The sequence below is a fragment of the Hydractinia symbiolongicarpus genome, chromosome 9 (assembly GCF_029227915.1).
Source record: "Hydractinia symbiolongicarpus strain clone_291-10 chromosome 9, HSymV2.1, whole genome shotgun sequence".
Lineage (NCBI taxonomy): Eukaryota > Metazoa > Cnidaria > Hydrozoa > Anthoathecata > Hydractiniidae > Hydractinia > Hydractinia symbiolongicarpus.
Genome location: NC_079883.1, coordinates 16,378,988 through 16,395,457, shown reverse-complemented (window position 1 = coordinate 16,395,457; position 16,470 = coordinate 16,378,988). Strand labels below are relative to the sequence as shown.

At 33.4% G+C, this 16,470-nt stretch overlaps 1 protein-coding gene across 2 annotated transcripts in view; it reads left to right on the top strand.

Moving 5' to 3' along the window:
- The window catches only part of LOC130657018 (protein O-mannosyl-transferase 2-like), a 49,927-nt gene that overhangs the window by 3,084 nt on the left and 30,373 nt on the right, over positions 1–16,470 (top strand). The window contains exon 1 of one of the 2 annotated variants that reach the window (XM_057459969.1): positions 15,444–16,439. The exons of the other annotated variant lie outside the window; for it this stretch is intronic. The gene's annotated coding sequence lies outside the window, so the exon portion shown is untranslated. Of the gene's footprint in view, positions 1–15,443; positions 16,440–16,470 lie in introns of those variants that run through there. 2 annotated transcript variants of the gene reach the window in all.

Here is a 16,470-nt window from a genome sequence, read left to right as displayed (position 1 = left end):
TAACTACTATAATACCAATTAAAAAACTATGTTTCACGACTAACTACCTATATACCTTTCTAACAACATTTTTACAAAAATTCCATGACTGTATGGGGTGAAAATAAGTAGGTTTTAAATGTACTTTTTAGTAAGCATCAAAAATAACATCTTTTACATGAGATAACCATGAATATTTTACGTACTATAGTAGTAACAGCTTTTTATAACCTTCGTTTAAACTTCTTTGAACTTAAAAAATACCTGTCATAACCAACAACAATATTTTTTATGTTTTAAGTCCCTTTTCCACAACATACTACCAACTTAAATAAAGTTTGTTATAATGAGATGGCGCCAAATTTGAATAAATATACAGACCGGAAACCTTCAATAACAAATCGAACGTGCAATATGGTGGCTTCATCTTTCTTCCTTGGTTTTTTACTTTCTTTATCTTTACTCGCTATTTTATTGGCAAGTTAAGTAGCACAAAATAATAAAAATATGTTTTTTACATGTTGTTCGACATTTTCGCCATTTTGATCTTCAACTTTGTGTACATTGACCCCGTGACCACCACAATAAAGAGAAATATATCCCATTGTTTTTTAATTTAGCCACCCGTTTGACAAATGCGTGAAAATACTCAATTATAAATAATTCAGCACTCACAAAAATGTAAACAAAATGATGATGGTTTATAGTTATAGCTTATGGAGCAAGCAAACAAGCCAATCAGTCTGATCTTTAAAATCAACACTTATCATAAACGTCAACAGCCGTGCCGCAGCGAAGTTCGCCTCTCCTTTAAGGTAGCAGGTTTAATCTGTATCTGGAGCTTCTGTTTCCTTTTCCTGGTATGTGTCTACAAAGTTCCTACTTGAAGTACGCAATTCGAGCGGGAAAATATACTTTACAGGGTAAAAGAATCAAAATTTGGAACTTTTTCTACCTGCAACGAGGAACTTGCATCATGTATCGTACATACATCATATAGCATCCATTGATTGACTGGCAGTAGAGTTTATAAACTTTTCTAGCCAAACTAATAAGAGATTATAATGGCAGAAACCCGTGTCGGATTGGTGTATTTTTATCCATGTTGTAAACCCAAATTTCGGCATACGGGAAAACTGGAATCCGTCGGGACTTCGGTTAATTTTTTGCATATATTCCCAATACCAGAATAATATATTGGCTTATGATAGAAAGGTGTTCTATTGGAAGTATGAGCTATGGCTTTGTAACAACATCTATTTCCTGTAGGTGGAAAACATATTAAATAACGCTTTTGTGTTTCGCCATATTCATGTGAATACTTTTTTAGCGGAGTGTTTCTTAGCTAGGAAAACCAGGGTGAATTTTTTCTTACCACTGAAAAGTCGACGAGTACGCAATTTTGATATTAGTTTTTTTTTAATTTTAACTCAAAATTATGCCTAACAGGCAACAGTCCAGTTAAATAAGCTTTATTTGAGGACATCAGTTATTTTTATCCAGCTTAACTATCCAGATTTCGCGTTGGGTAAGAAAATTATACTGTGTTTTCTGGCTAAACAGGCGACGGAAAGCCAACACTTGTTGTCTTCTTTTTTCAAAATTTAGACAAAAGTACAGAAGAGACAAGAGAGAGTGTAATAAAAAAGAGAATAGCCATGTGATTTTCCCACCATCGAAATATCGAAATATGTGTTATGAACTTGGCATAGCAATCCAAAACTGACTGGAGCAGCCCTTATTTTTATTCCAATCAGAGCAGGATAAAAATTTGCAGTATCGAGTAGTGAATTCTAGTATCACTAAAGTGTTTTGGTTCTAAATGTAGCTGAAGATTCACAATGAATTGCGTTTCAGTATATTAGGGTATATTAGGCAGGGTATTAACCCTATTTAAACCAGTGTGTGGGATCAAAATGTGTTTTAACCAACATTTTGCTCTGAAAATGTTAGTTAATTTATTTCTCAGATATGAATGAAAAGATTAAGCGTCGGGATTCTGGACTAAGTGTGTACTAGCCAGGACACCCATCATAAGTTTTTTTACCACCAGGAAATTGCAATAGTTAAGGTGGGAAAAATTTCTAACGACTGGTGAGTGTATATCATAATAAACTGTTGATATGTAAGTGTGTATATATACTATATGTCATATATACTATCATTACTGTCATTCACACATCATATAAATATCATTCACGCATCATATATGTCATCATATAGTCATATATGTATATATAGGTAGATATATAGGGTAGTCAACGAGTGGTTCGATTTTGATCAAATATTACCCCAAGATATTTAAGTTTTTCGCTCCTTTTTAAAAGAATACCAATGTAGCTGATAGTTTTGTTCTCATCTTTTTTAACTGGCTGTCGTTGCCGAAACATATTGTTTCAGTTTTGTCCGTATTAATAGTCATTTTGTTATTATTCTGCCAGAGATCGACCTGCGAAAGTTTTCAATTGACCTGTGAGACAAGGGTATCCAAGTTTTTATTAGATGAATTAATTATTGTATCATTTGCATATAGATGATGGTAATTTGAGATGACAGATTTTAAGTCATCAATATACAAAAGAAAAAAGCAGAGCGCCCAACACAGATCCCTGCGACACCCTGAAAGCAGCTTCCTGAAAGCAGCTTCATGAAGCAGATCTTATTTTGTGTGTTGTTAAGTAGGACTCGAACTAGTGAAACGCAGCATCTCTGATGCCAAAACACCATATAGTCCAGGAGCTCATAACAGAACTTTAGGTCCCATTTTCTACAAAAGGTTTGACCCTCCAAATAGGTTGGTAGAATCATGGACAATAAAAATCACATGGTCAGTTGACCCAATTTGGGGGCGTTTGGGTCCCAGGCCCCTAAAATTACCCTAATTTGAGACTCATATTTGGTCCCATAATTCTCAAAGCTTAAAAGTTAGTAACATGTGTCATTATATGAGAGAATCTAAAAAATAATAAAGCTTACCGAAAAATTGGGTCTTAAGACTGGGTCAGACCCCCCTCAAAGACCATATTTAGGACCTTAATGTGTCCCCATAAGCTACACACTCCAAATTTTGCAAAAACATTCTCTAACATAGTGGAATGTCATTGGTCATAAAGCTGACCAAAAATTCGGGTCTCTTGGCCTAGTCAGACTGCGTCTCGCCCCATAACACTATTTTAAACAGCTTTTAGAGGGTGAAAAAAACCAGTGACTACAAAGCCCAAACTCAATATTAATGTTCTATACTAACTATGTAATACATAAATGGTCGAGCTTACCAAAAAATGTCGTCCTATCAGCAGGTCAAACAAAGATCTGAACAGAAACCCAAATTGGACCTCATAAGGTACAAACTTAAAATTTTGTAAGACTATTCCTTTGTACACACGAATGTGATTTGGCAAAAAGCAAACCAAAAATTACGGTCTCTTGATCACGTCTGACAATAGTTAGAGATATCAAATAAAAAAGAAATGTTCTGATAGCATCTAAAAAGTATAAATATGTACAACAAGTTATAATTAGTGTTGTTCGGCATTAGCATCTAAAGATGAGAGATTTAATTTAGTTTAAACTTAAATAAAACTTGTTAAAAAAATCAAAAATATTAAAAAAGTTACTCTGTTCTAGAGTATATGACATTGAATCTTATTCATAATAGTTTCGCCATATCACAGAAAACAATTTCAACCTTAAATTATCATTACACATCTTCCTCGCTAGTTTCGTCATCATTGTTTGAAACGTCATCACTTGACAGTTCATCAAACCCTTCATAATCTTAAGGAGAATGAAATTTTAGTATTTAAAGTAGCAGCGGCAGTAGTAAAAATAAAGCATTGCCTCCGAGTAATAATTAGGAAACATTAATATAAAACTTGATATCCAAGATTTTACCTCCTACTTCTCTGGAGAAGCCAATTATGATTTTCATCGCTGGTGACATCTACCGTTTTTGGAGACATTTCGCCTTCGTACCACCTAATGATATAGCTTTCATCTTTCAGCAGCCAACCCGTGTCTTCAGAAAGGTGATTTGGAGGCTCCATCGTTATTGATGACATCCATAACTGTGCAACATACTTTGTGCGATAAATAAAGTGGTAGAGAACTTCCATCAAACTTTTTAACACAGAAAATTGCTTCATTTTCTCCTTATGGTTTGTACTTTTCCAAAAACATTACCAACCTAGCTTTACCTGCAGATGATATATTCCTTTTTCTACAAATTTTCCCAACGTTGCAAAAGCGTCATCTGTGACATCAAGATTTGTTCCTAGCTGTTTAAATACATCTTGTACACTTTCATTTTTTTTTCTAGTAGTTTGAGATTCTTCTGCTTGAAGTTGCATAGCCACTTTGGCAATTGCAAGATCGTATGTTACGAAATGTTTTTCTTACCACATTCATTCTTAATCACCTGTGCACGTCTCAATGTTTCTGGTACTACAGCTATAGAAGTTGGGAACTGATTAATTTATGGCAGGTACCAAACTTTTTTGCAGATTGTTGGTATTTGGAAAAGTTATAGAATTCCAGCCAACCCACGTTGGTGCAGTGTCGGGTGAAAAATAAAATCCATCATTCACAAGGTATCGTACATGCGTGCTTTGATATATGAGAGGGGTTCTGTACTCCTCTCTTGTCATCTACTGGAAGCATTATTCTTGTTAACTTCTTAGGTTTTTATTTCTACGGCTCTATGTCTATTCCTACAGCCAGGAATAATCTACGTTTTTTCTTTCCAGATAGCTGAGAATTGCCAAGGGTAGAATCGTCACCTTCTTCCAAAGATTTGTCATTATTTTGTGACACAACTTGGTACGCTATTCCAACAGTATCATGCAAGGTATCCTTTCCACTTAAAGTTTCAAAAAATCTGTCAAAGTTGTCGAATGCAACGCCCGTTCCAAGACTTGAAATTAGTTTCATACCATGTGGTACGGCATTCCCGGCATTTGTTGATGTAAAAGTTAATTCTGTTTCTAGTACTTCAATAATGCTATAGCTAATAGCATGTCCAAGTCTATTTAACATTTCGATCACTTTTTTGCTTTCTGTAATGCCTTTCACTGCCAGTCCAAGCTGCAAATGTTTTGCAGGGTTTTTTTCCCGATGTTGCGGCAAATATGACATCGTCAGCAATACTTTTTATGCGTCTTTGCTAGTGATTTGATTTTACTATGCGTTGGTCAGGACCACCAATAAGGTAACTGAAATATTCAATTAATTCATTTGGTGCCTCAACTTCACCTTTTTTGATATGTGCAAATGTCACTTCATCGGGTATAGGGCATTTTTCAATTTCCATTATGGCAGACCTTAATGCAAATGCCACATCTCTAATCTTCGCTTTCAACTTTGTCTTCATTGGGTGCTCTTTCTTGAAAGCTTCATCTTCGGAAATGGTGCTGCAGAATACCAAGTTTCCAAAAAAAGCATTCTCAACTTACTATCACTGTCAGTATTTCTATTTGCATTTAAATCGTCATCTATAGTAGCTACAACAGATTCCGTAGCTGCGGTACATACATCAGAATAATAACTCGTTATTAGTTGAATTTCCGCGCCCGAAGGAGTAGGAAATTCTTTAAAACCGTCGTTTTTTCTTTTGGAGCATTTTTTGAGAAAAAATCGACCCTGGGATTTCACGTTCCTCTGATTTTTTGTTACCTAAATGTCATTTTACGCCAAAATTGGTTCCAAAATTAAAACTACTTTATTTTCCACAATATTTGGCACAGTTAACAAAAAAATATGCTGAACATGATGGTGGCATCAAAATTTTGTTTTTTTGTCAATTAAATGCCGTTTAAGACCATAAACGTTTCAATCGGAAGACTTTCAACCATGAATGATAGGCTATAATTTTTGTTCGCAATTTCTTTTAAAGTGTGAGTTTATTATGACACGTTTCGTTTTGTTTGCGTTTGTTGTAAGATGTAATGTCACTTGTGTGTTTTATCTTCAGAGCTTCAAGCACCAAACCTCTTCGAATGTTTGGCACGATAACAACGAATTAGCAGGTTGTCATCAAATATTTTGGTAGCGAGCGGAAATTCTTAACTAAAAAATTAAAATAATTACATATATCTTTACCTGATGTCATATCTTCTATCTATCACATCGCATCTACAGTTTCTAATTTTCTATTTTTAGCTTTTAGCTTTTACTTCACGTGTTTCAAAATAACTGCGTTCTTAACTCTTTCTTTCATTGTCTGGTTTGTTATGTCGGTCTCGTGTTGTATTGGGACGAAAACGTTTATTCTATTTAAAAAAATTCAAAAATGAGTTAAGGCCCTGAAAACATTGGAAATAAGACAAACGTTCTTTTATTGCTTTTCCTACGCATTACAATATATCTTAACAGGTACAACAGGAGATATTGAAACATAGATAGTAATTATAAGATGCATATAATGTTATCTAAAAAAAATCAAATGTGGCCTGACATGGTCAAGAGACTGTAATTTTTGGTTTGCTTTTTTCCAAACCACATTCGTGTGAACAAAGGAATAGTCTTACAAAAGTTTGTACCTTATGAGGTCCAAATTGGGTTTCTGTTCGGATCTTTGTTTGACCTGCTGATAGGACGACATTTTTTGGTAGGCTCGAACATTTATGTATTACATAGTTAGTATAGAACACAAATATTGAGTTTGGGCTTTGTAGTCACTGGTTTTTTTCACCCTCTAAAAGCAGTTTAAAATAGTGTTATGGGGCGAGACGCAGTATGACTAGGCCAAGAGACCTGAATTTTTTGGTCAGCTTTATGACCAATGACATTCCACTATGTTAGAGAATGTTTTTGCAAAATTTGGAGTGTGTAGCTTTTGGGGGTCACATTAAGGTCCTAAATATGGTCTTTGAGGGGGGTCTGACTCAGTCTTAAGACCCAATTTTTCGGTAAGCTTTATCATTTTTTAGATTCTCTCATATAATGACACATGTTACTAACTTTTAAGCTTTGAGAATTATGGGACCAAATATGAGTCTGAAATTAGGGTAATTTTAGGGGCCTGGGACCCAAACGCCCCCAAATTGGGTCAGCTGACCATGTGATTTTTATTGTCCATGATTCTACCAACCTATTTGGAGGGTCAAACCTTTTGTAGAAAATGGGACCTAAAGTTCTGTTATGAGCTCCTGGACTAATAGCTTTTTAAACAAAATTTTATTATCAACAGTGTTGAAAGCTTTTCTAAGGTCAATGAACACAGCACAAATAAAGTTTTGTTAGGCGAGCCTAGAATAAAATCAAAGACATTGACTACTGCAGTTTCTGTGGAAAAGAGTTTTTGAAATCTAGACTATCTTTCATTTACGAGGTTGTGCTCAGTAATAAAATGAGAAATTTCCTCATGTACTAACTTTTCAAAAAACTTTATAGAGATAAGATAAATAAATACTTAAAACTGGCGAACCTGCTTTTAGCAGTCGCGAACCAATTCCATCCAAGCCTGTAGCTTTATTAATTTTTAGTGAACTAATTATTTTTTCCACACTTTTAGTCTACATAGTAACCCACCGAAAATTGCGTCTGCTAACAGGTGAATTAACATTAGTAGTGCTGTTCTGCCCAATCTTAGAACGCGCCCCGTCTTAAGACGTGTCAGGTCAATCTTCCACAGTGACAAATTGGTGGTCGGTGTTAAAACTGGACTGCTCAATCTATGGACGTACATGTCCAATCTTAAAAACAATTGTGGAGGACAAAGAGAACAAGGAAAATTTTAGACTGTGCAAGCTGTAGCTAAATGCTAAAATATAATACGTATATGTATAATTATTATGTATATATTTTTTTCTTATGACTATGGTGCCAGCTGCAGCTACCTATTTTTACTGTGTCAAATACTGGTCTGGCCAATTTAACAGTGAATTAATTTTGTTATAAATTTCTTTTTGGTAAGATGTTTCTGCAACATAGTTTTTGACTACTCGTTTTATTGAGGTAGTATTTCCTGAATTATCAGGAATCAGTTTTTTTAGAGTTTTCCAAAGTTGTTTTGGCCGTTTTTAGAAGTCCTGCAAAACGTTGTAATACTCGTTTTTGATTGGATTTTTGAGTCTTATTACCTGGTTCCTTTTTTTGTTTGAAAGCTTCCCAGTCTATAATGGATTTTGTTTTTGATGCTTTCCGTTTTAAGAAGTCTCTTTCTTCGGCTATTAATAATTTATCAGTGATCTATGCCTCAACACGGCCGGAAAAGTTATATGTTTTAAAAGGGGCATGTTTGTCACCCAATGTTTCAACATTTTAATTCAGATTCTCACATGCTTCATCAATGTCAGCATAATTATTAAAAGATGACTAATCTAAATTCCTTAGGTCCTTCAGAAAAGCCTCTTCACTGAAGTTCTTGTAGCTACAAACCTTGATAATTTCAAGTTTAAATTTTAGCCTTTTAAATTTTCTGATCACATAAACTAAATTGTGATCACTGATGCTTAAATCCATGATAGCACAACCTCGTCCCAAGGGCATCTTGTATCTTTTCTGACCCCGGACCAAAAGGCATTTTTTTGCAATGCATTAGTTTTCTTATACCTATTGTTAAAGATTTCTCTTTATTTTATCGTAAAAAATTTCCTTATTTCTTGCCAATGAAACACTTTAGAAATAAATGCCCTATTTTTTTTTTCAAAAGCACTGTAATTTTCTACACATGCACCATGTAGGGCAAAGATTCTAAAGTCAGGCGGCTAAAAGCAGACAAATGTTTTCGCCCGACCATGTTCACATGTATCGGATTGCTTTTTGTTCCGGAATAGTTACATTCCGGATTGAGTTGTCCACACATGTACGCGGTATTCCGTATTGGGCTATTCACATGTGTATTCCGCTTCTGCTTTAGACGTCGTCAGATTTGCTAATAAAGCATGCAACCTTTTCTTTCTTTGCATATGATATTTTAATACTTTTATACCGAAGCTAAAAGAAATGGCTTATTTGCACATCTTTTGATGTGTTCACATCTATCAGATTGCTGTCCTGGAGCGAAATCGTTTCACTTTGAACATCGGAGCGAAATCATTCCGTTTCGCTTTCAGGATCACACCGCATACAGTGTGAACACCATAGTAATCCGATACAGATGTTGTTCCGGAACATTACCAATCCGAAAAGTGTGAACATGGTCCAAGGCGCCGTAGATTAGTGGTTATAGCTCTCGTACTCTGTGCGGGAAACCGGGGTTCGATTCCTCTTGACGGCGATTCAACATGGGCGAGTGAATGTTACTATAGCCCCGGGTTAACCCAAGCCATGTGAGGGAAATTGGGAAGATGGCACATTATGTGGGCCGTTGGATGTTGCCGGGAGTTGTCTAGTAGAGCGCTGGCCCTAATTGGGTCTGCGTAGCTTAAAAAGAGCATTAAATCCTCTGGGACTCTCCATCTAAGCCATGGCCCCGCCTGGAAATAATAGACAGGGTATATCCCTCGATATCTGTGAGGCTAGTCATGTAATATGAAAATATCTCTAAGGCCCGAGTTTGTGCGGGACAGTGGGGCATATTGAACTCGGGCTTTTTTATTTTTCTGTATTAGCAACAATAATAGTTTTTTCTTTTATAGTAGCTAGCTACTTAAAACATTCGTATAATTTTTATGGAGGCAGTCATTAAGCTGTGTCCAACAGCTTAGTGACTGCCTCCATATCAAACTTAAAGAAATGCCCACGCAAATCTATGCTCTACCAAGCTCCTGCATGAATCCTAGATTCAGGCAGGATTTAGATAGCATAAGGCACAGATTGTAAATAGTGTCCTTATAATGGAACTCTGAAAAAAGAGAAACGGTTTCAGAATTAGAAAAACAGATTTTATGTAGTTTTTTTTGCAAACAGAAATTGTTTCTGACTTTGGCTGAGGGCCTAAGGAGGGGGGAGGTTAATTTGGTCACAACTCTAGTAGTAAGAGAACTCCTTAAAGTACACCCCAGTTTCATATAATATTTTTAGTGTTATTGGTAGGGCTTTCTATGGGTCAAAAGATTATAATAAAGAAACCCTATTTTGCTTGTGGAAGATGGAAAACTGAAATTGGTTTCCGTATTCAAGAACTTTCCTATTTTTACACACAAAAAAGTTTCTGAATAATGGAAACTGTTTCTATATCTGTACATTATCCTGAACTGACTTTAATAAACCCAACTGGTATAAAATAAATGCCATTTTTCTATTTCTTTTACAAAAAAAATAAAGGTAAACAAACTGAAAAATTAAAATTGTAACTATCCTGTTTTCAAGTTAGTATGTATATTCTGGCTGTGTACTTTGCAGAATGAGAATGGATATTGATATAGGCTAAGACGATTTTCCACTAGGCGGTCTAAAACGCGCTGAGCGTAGGCGACTATTGTTTTAAAAGAATAGCCGCTTATAAATCCGCTTCAAATGTTATTTTTTGATTTCCATTTGTTAAAAGCAACAAAAAGAGCATGTAAACTTTTAAACGACAAAAAATTGTAAACATGAACGTTTCTACGTAGAAAATTATTGTTGTTTAAGAAAATAAATATTCTCAAACTATTGTTGTTGCTGAATGAAAAAAAAAGAAAACAAAACAAAGAAGTATGCAAAACGGTTTTAGATAAGACGGCTGTATCAAGAACGAAAACTAAAAGGAGAATTTAATCTTCTCGTTCAAGATATGAAATTGTATGACAGTCAACTTTTTTTTCACCCACTAAACTTAAAACTCTTTTATCTTGGGTTGCTCCCTTAATTACGAAAAGCGAAACAAAGATGAGAGAGCCAATAAGTGCAAATGAAAGGCCTTGTGTCACAATGAGATATCTAGTCACAGGTGATGTTTTTGATGGCTCTCGCAAAAAGTTGTTTATATTACGTGGCCTTGGAGCAGTTTAATTAGATAGCGCTTTGAAAACGCGCAGGAAAGTATAAGTAGAGTCGACTTTTGAAACCGCGCTGAGCGGACCACTTTTAGCAGGTTTGGGACTGAAAAAACAACAGCCGCCACGCTCAGCGCGTTCTGGAACGCCTTGTGGAAATTCGGCTTTATGACATACTGCTTCAAATTAGCGGGATATTATGTCTTATTTGGGTGATGAACGCCTTAAAGGGGCTATGAACCAGTTAAAATGCTCACATTCCGTATATCCCACGCACATATTAAAAATCCGGCAAACACGATTTGCACAATGAACAGACCAGTGCACTTTGCTCGCTGGTTCAATATTGTTTTTCGAAAAGTATATTACAAAGAAATATTTCAGCAAGACTCATCGTGGATGAAAACATGACCAAGGCTGGAGAAGATAAAAATTCTAAATATATCTATATGTTCGAGTCTGTAAATTACATACATGCCGGAAAAATAGCCATTTTTGTTTTTTGCCACCATCAGGTCGACTTTTGTGTAAGTCACTCAATTCGAAAACCAACAGCGATTCGGTAGCCCATTTAAGCTCTACAGAAATATAATCATCAATGAAACTAAGATATAGTCGAAACTGCATGCTCTTTGATGATCTTACCATGAAATAAAAAAGCCATTTCTTGCAAAAATATAAAATTCTTCAAAAATCAATAAAACAGGTATATATAAAGAAACTTATGTTACCAAAATATCTTTGATCTCAAATGCTTTTATCAAATTTCTTAATTACAAACACTTGCTTCACTTACCATAGTATGTGTTAGGCATAAGTATATAATGGATTTTTTTTTTTTGGGGGGGGGTCACACTAGAATTTTAAAAACACGCTTGCTATAAATTTAAAGCACGATTTAAAGCAGGCTTAATAATGTGAATGCAATTTTACTTTACTAAAATGCCTTTTAAATCATGTTTACTTGCTTTAAAATGCTTTAAATATATAAAGCAAAAATAAAGAGTGCTTTAAGACACTCTTTCATTTAGCTGATATAAGTACACGAAACAATAGAATAGAAATCATGCACAAATATTTGCAACTCATTTGTTTACGTCAGTTGCTTGTCTAAAACTTGTGTTACGACTAACTATCTCTCTTCTCACTAGCGTGACCACGAAATTAAATTTACCAGGCAACATTGAAAACTCTTTTTGCCACATTTCCCTGCATATATATTGTGGCAAATTGGTTTGTCATCATTTGATCAAACCAATGGTGATTATACTCAAACATCCAGTACCTTTTTGCATGGGTATATTGTGAACAATATTCAAAAAATTGTATTTGTCGTATTCATTGATAAAATCAGAATGAGAAGATAGTGTCTCTTTATTCTTGAAGCAACTTTCCTCGAAAAAACATAAAAAAATTCTTTCTCGCATCCATTTATACATCTGCTTCACTCACATGTAAACAAACAAATGTTATGTATGATTTTAAGTTTCGTTTTGAAGGTTACCCCCCCCCCCCCCCCGAGCAAAAACAAGTTGCCTTAAAATAATCCAAAACAACATGTTATTTGACAAAATAACAATGTTTTCCACTATATGTACAGATTAGAGGAGTACCATTGGAAAAGAAATTGATTTACTGCTTTTTAGCTCCCTCTTCAAACCTTAGTCACTCAGGCATTTTAAAAACGGTAAAAAATGCTTACATCAGCAATGTTACGTCATCACGAGATAAGCTACTGAACAAAACGAAAATTGTAGTAAAGATTTTGCAGATTTTTTACTTACCCCGCCCCTTTCCTGTATTATAAAGTGAATTCTAAAAGCATGTGGGAGGAAATTAATAAGTATATCAACACGTGTATTAATATGGTTGAAATGACATTTTTGGGTTCAATTATTATTATTATTATTATTATTATTATTATTATTATTATTATTATTATTATTATTATTATTATTATTAAAATATTTACACAGGTTAAAAACTTCAGCTACATAAAAAATATTTACAGCTGTTATTATTGTTCCACCTGTTAAAATAAGTTAAAAGTTATAAAACAAGCAAAAACTATATAATATGTAAAACTAACCAGTGCAAAACATAAGAGTAAAAATTCATAGGCTCAAAATGGCCGTGGCGTGATAAAGTTATTTAATTTAATTTCAAAAAATATTTAATGTTTTTTTTCAAATTCAGTAATAGATTCTTGCGTAAAGTTATTTGGTGGGCTATGAGAAAATTAGGTGTGGATGAGTGGCTAGTTACGACGGTACAGTCTATATACAGCAATGCTAGAAGTCGTGTCAGTATTAACGATTCACTTAGTGATGAATTTAGTGTAAATGTTGGTGTACATCAGGGTTCTGTACTTAGTCCTTTATTGTTTGTTCTGGTCACAAGCTTTAACTTTCGATAGCTTTTTCGTTTTACTTTAAAATTTTCAGACATGCTTGGTGAACCAGGCAGCCATGATACGGTGTGTAGAAATCTTTTAATTCGGAATATTTTTTAAATTAATTTAAGAGTGTTCAATACAGCAGGGAATGCTAACAAAGAATCTTTTGAAAAAAACAAAAGGCTATTGTTAAAAAAATAATAATGAACAAAAAAAATCCGCACACCGTTTTAACGGGGTTTAACCAAAGGTTCATTTAAAAACAGAAGCTGATGAAAAATAATAAGATTGTAAAAAGTTGGAGCTCGTAGAATCCGATTTTTTTCTTGTTTATGATACATTTTTAAATAGAAATTTCTGCTGACTCAGCAATTTTAGTGTTAAGTTAAAATCATTTTATTATGTATTAAGGCCTATAGTTTTGGGAAATAGTAAAAAAATGGTATAAATAAAACACTGAGATAATCATTCAGCTATTTGGACAGCTAACAAAAGGGTTACTGCCACCTTAATTCCCAAATTGACGGAACAATTTTGTAGGTCAATTTTCGGAAAATATTATTTGTAGAAATTTTTAGGTCATATAATTCTTAAGGATAGTGTGAGGGTATAGACACATATTCAGTAATTTTCATTATTTCTCAAAAATAATGTTTTTTTCTTCAAAATTATTGTCTATAAGATAATATAAATATGAAATTTAAATTTTTTCCAGGTAGCCATAAATCCACATCTTTGTTTTTCACTAAAATGTCCGAAACTCCCCTCCATTTTCTGCGTTATATTTATCAATCACTTTAGCATTACCATAGCAACGATACTTTGTCACATTTTTTTTAAAAAGCGTGTCGTTCGTTTTTTATTTGAAAATTTGTGAAAAAATGAATTTTTGCTCGCTTTTTTGTGTTTTAACCTGTCTCTTTCTTAAAATAATCAAAATCTACATAAATTGTGACAAAGTCATTTGCAGCAGGTATGGATGAACACGTGTGCAAAGTTTTGTTGAATTTCTCCATCGTGAAGGGGAGTTTCGGACATTTTAAGTCATGTATACATCGTGAAAAACAAACATCTAAAATTCCTCGTAAAAGAGTTTTCGCAGTCTGACCTTTACAACACTAGCCTATTCAAAGATATGCAGAAGGTGTTAAGCGAACTATTCGTCTCCAAGATCGTTTCAGTTTTGATACGAATTGAAACAATTTTCATGATATGGAAATCGTTTCAATATTTTTTTTACATCATTTCATATTTTCTTTGCGAAACGATTTTGTATAAACTACATAAAAATGAAACGATTGTGAAACGATTTTGAAACGATTAGAAAAAATTCTGAAACGGTTTGATACGATTGTCAAAATATTATTTGTGATACAATGTAAAAGTCTTTGAAGTTATTGAAACGAATTTTGAAACGATTCTGAACTAATTAAAAACCAATTAAACTTATATATAAATGTAAAATTATTCTTTCTCTTTCTTTTATTCAACACAACATCGACATCATCAACAACATCTTTTATCGTAAATATCATAAAACAGTTTTTTAAAACTAAAAATAAACAGTGTTTCTTAAAACTAACAATTTCCTTTAAAATGAAAAATATTGCGATGAAAAAAAATATAAGAACGAAGAACGGAGATAGAAAAGCTTCGTTAGATCGCATTTTAAAAATTTAAGAACGAAGAAGGGCGATAGAAATGCTCTTTTAGATTGCTTTTTACAAATTTAAGAACGAAGAACAGCGATAGAAATGCTCTTTTAGATCCCTTTTTAAAAATTTAAGAACAAAGAACGGCGATAGAAAAGCTTTCTGAGATCACATTTTAAAAATTTAAGAACGAAATGCGGCGATAGAAAAGCTTTTTTAGATCGCGTTTTAAAAATTTCCGAAAGCAAATCTTTATAAATAATGTTTTTTATATACGCGATTTTTTACGATGTAGAAATTTACCTTTTTGACAGCGCGTAGATTTTATTGAGGGACCTTTATTAGATTAATAATTTCTTTTATTCTTTTATGTTAATAGAATGTAAAAGAAACACCTTGAAAAGATTTTGAAACGATCTAAATAAATATACTGAAACGATCACAATGAAACGATTTTGCAACGAATTATGGTATGTGAAACGATTTCAAGTAAATACAATAAAACAATCTTGAAACGATTATGAAACGATTATGAAACGATTTTATTTTTTAAGGAAACGATTTCCATACGAACATTACTTTAAAATCGTTTCAAAATCGTATCACATGCTATGCTAATTAAAAAATGAAAGACGATCCCTTAAAAGAATAATCTGTTCTGCTGAATGTCAGTTGGTATAAAAAACTTATAGAATGTTCAAAGTGAGATTCACACATATATTTCTTTGTTCGCTTTTCAAAAGAAACTGTGTTTGAAGTTTGCCGACCAAAAGAAATAAATCATTTTTTATCCTACTCCCAATCAACATTTTTGAAAAATAAATTCAGAAGTTGGTAGAGAATATCAAACTCCATATATTTTTAAAAAAAAAATTTTTTTGTAAAAAATTATATTTATACCATTGCAGTATCCTTAAATTGATTAAATATTTTTGTATGCATACACAATACAATATATATAAAGAACAATCTGAATTTAATTTATCGTAACATCGGGCATGAGCAACAACGAAGAAGAAATAATTTTGTGCTCCTTAATCTTTTCAAGCAGTTTCATTCTTTCACATAAAAAAGTGGAAAAAGAAACTGTAGGGTTAAAAGATTGACTCCATCACAGAAATGAAAGGGGAGCATATAATACAATTCCTTGCCTTGCGGCTTGATACAATCTAAACGTACTTGTTGATAAAAAATTATCTGACATAATAGTCACGTTTCTCATCACTACTTAATCTCTTTTACGTGCATATTTGAAATGAATAAAATGCTGAGTGTGAGTTTCGAAAAAAGTGAGCAGTTGGCAGTTTCCTTTGAAATAATATTGTTCTAATGAAAAATTGATTTGTGTTTTACGTCATTTTGTATTATCGTTCTATTACTTTTTAATGATACATACGCAACAATTTTGAATCAATATTAGTTCAATTAATTATTTTGAATATTGATCTGCAAAATTATTCTGTCTATTCAGACCTTTAAATTTAAATGTTTAAACAAGGGCTAGAACATTCAGTTACAATGACTTTAAAATCACAAGTGTTCATTTTTGTTCTACAGGTATGGCAAAGATAATTTTTTCTGGTCAGTC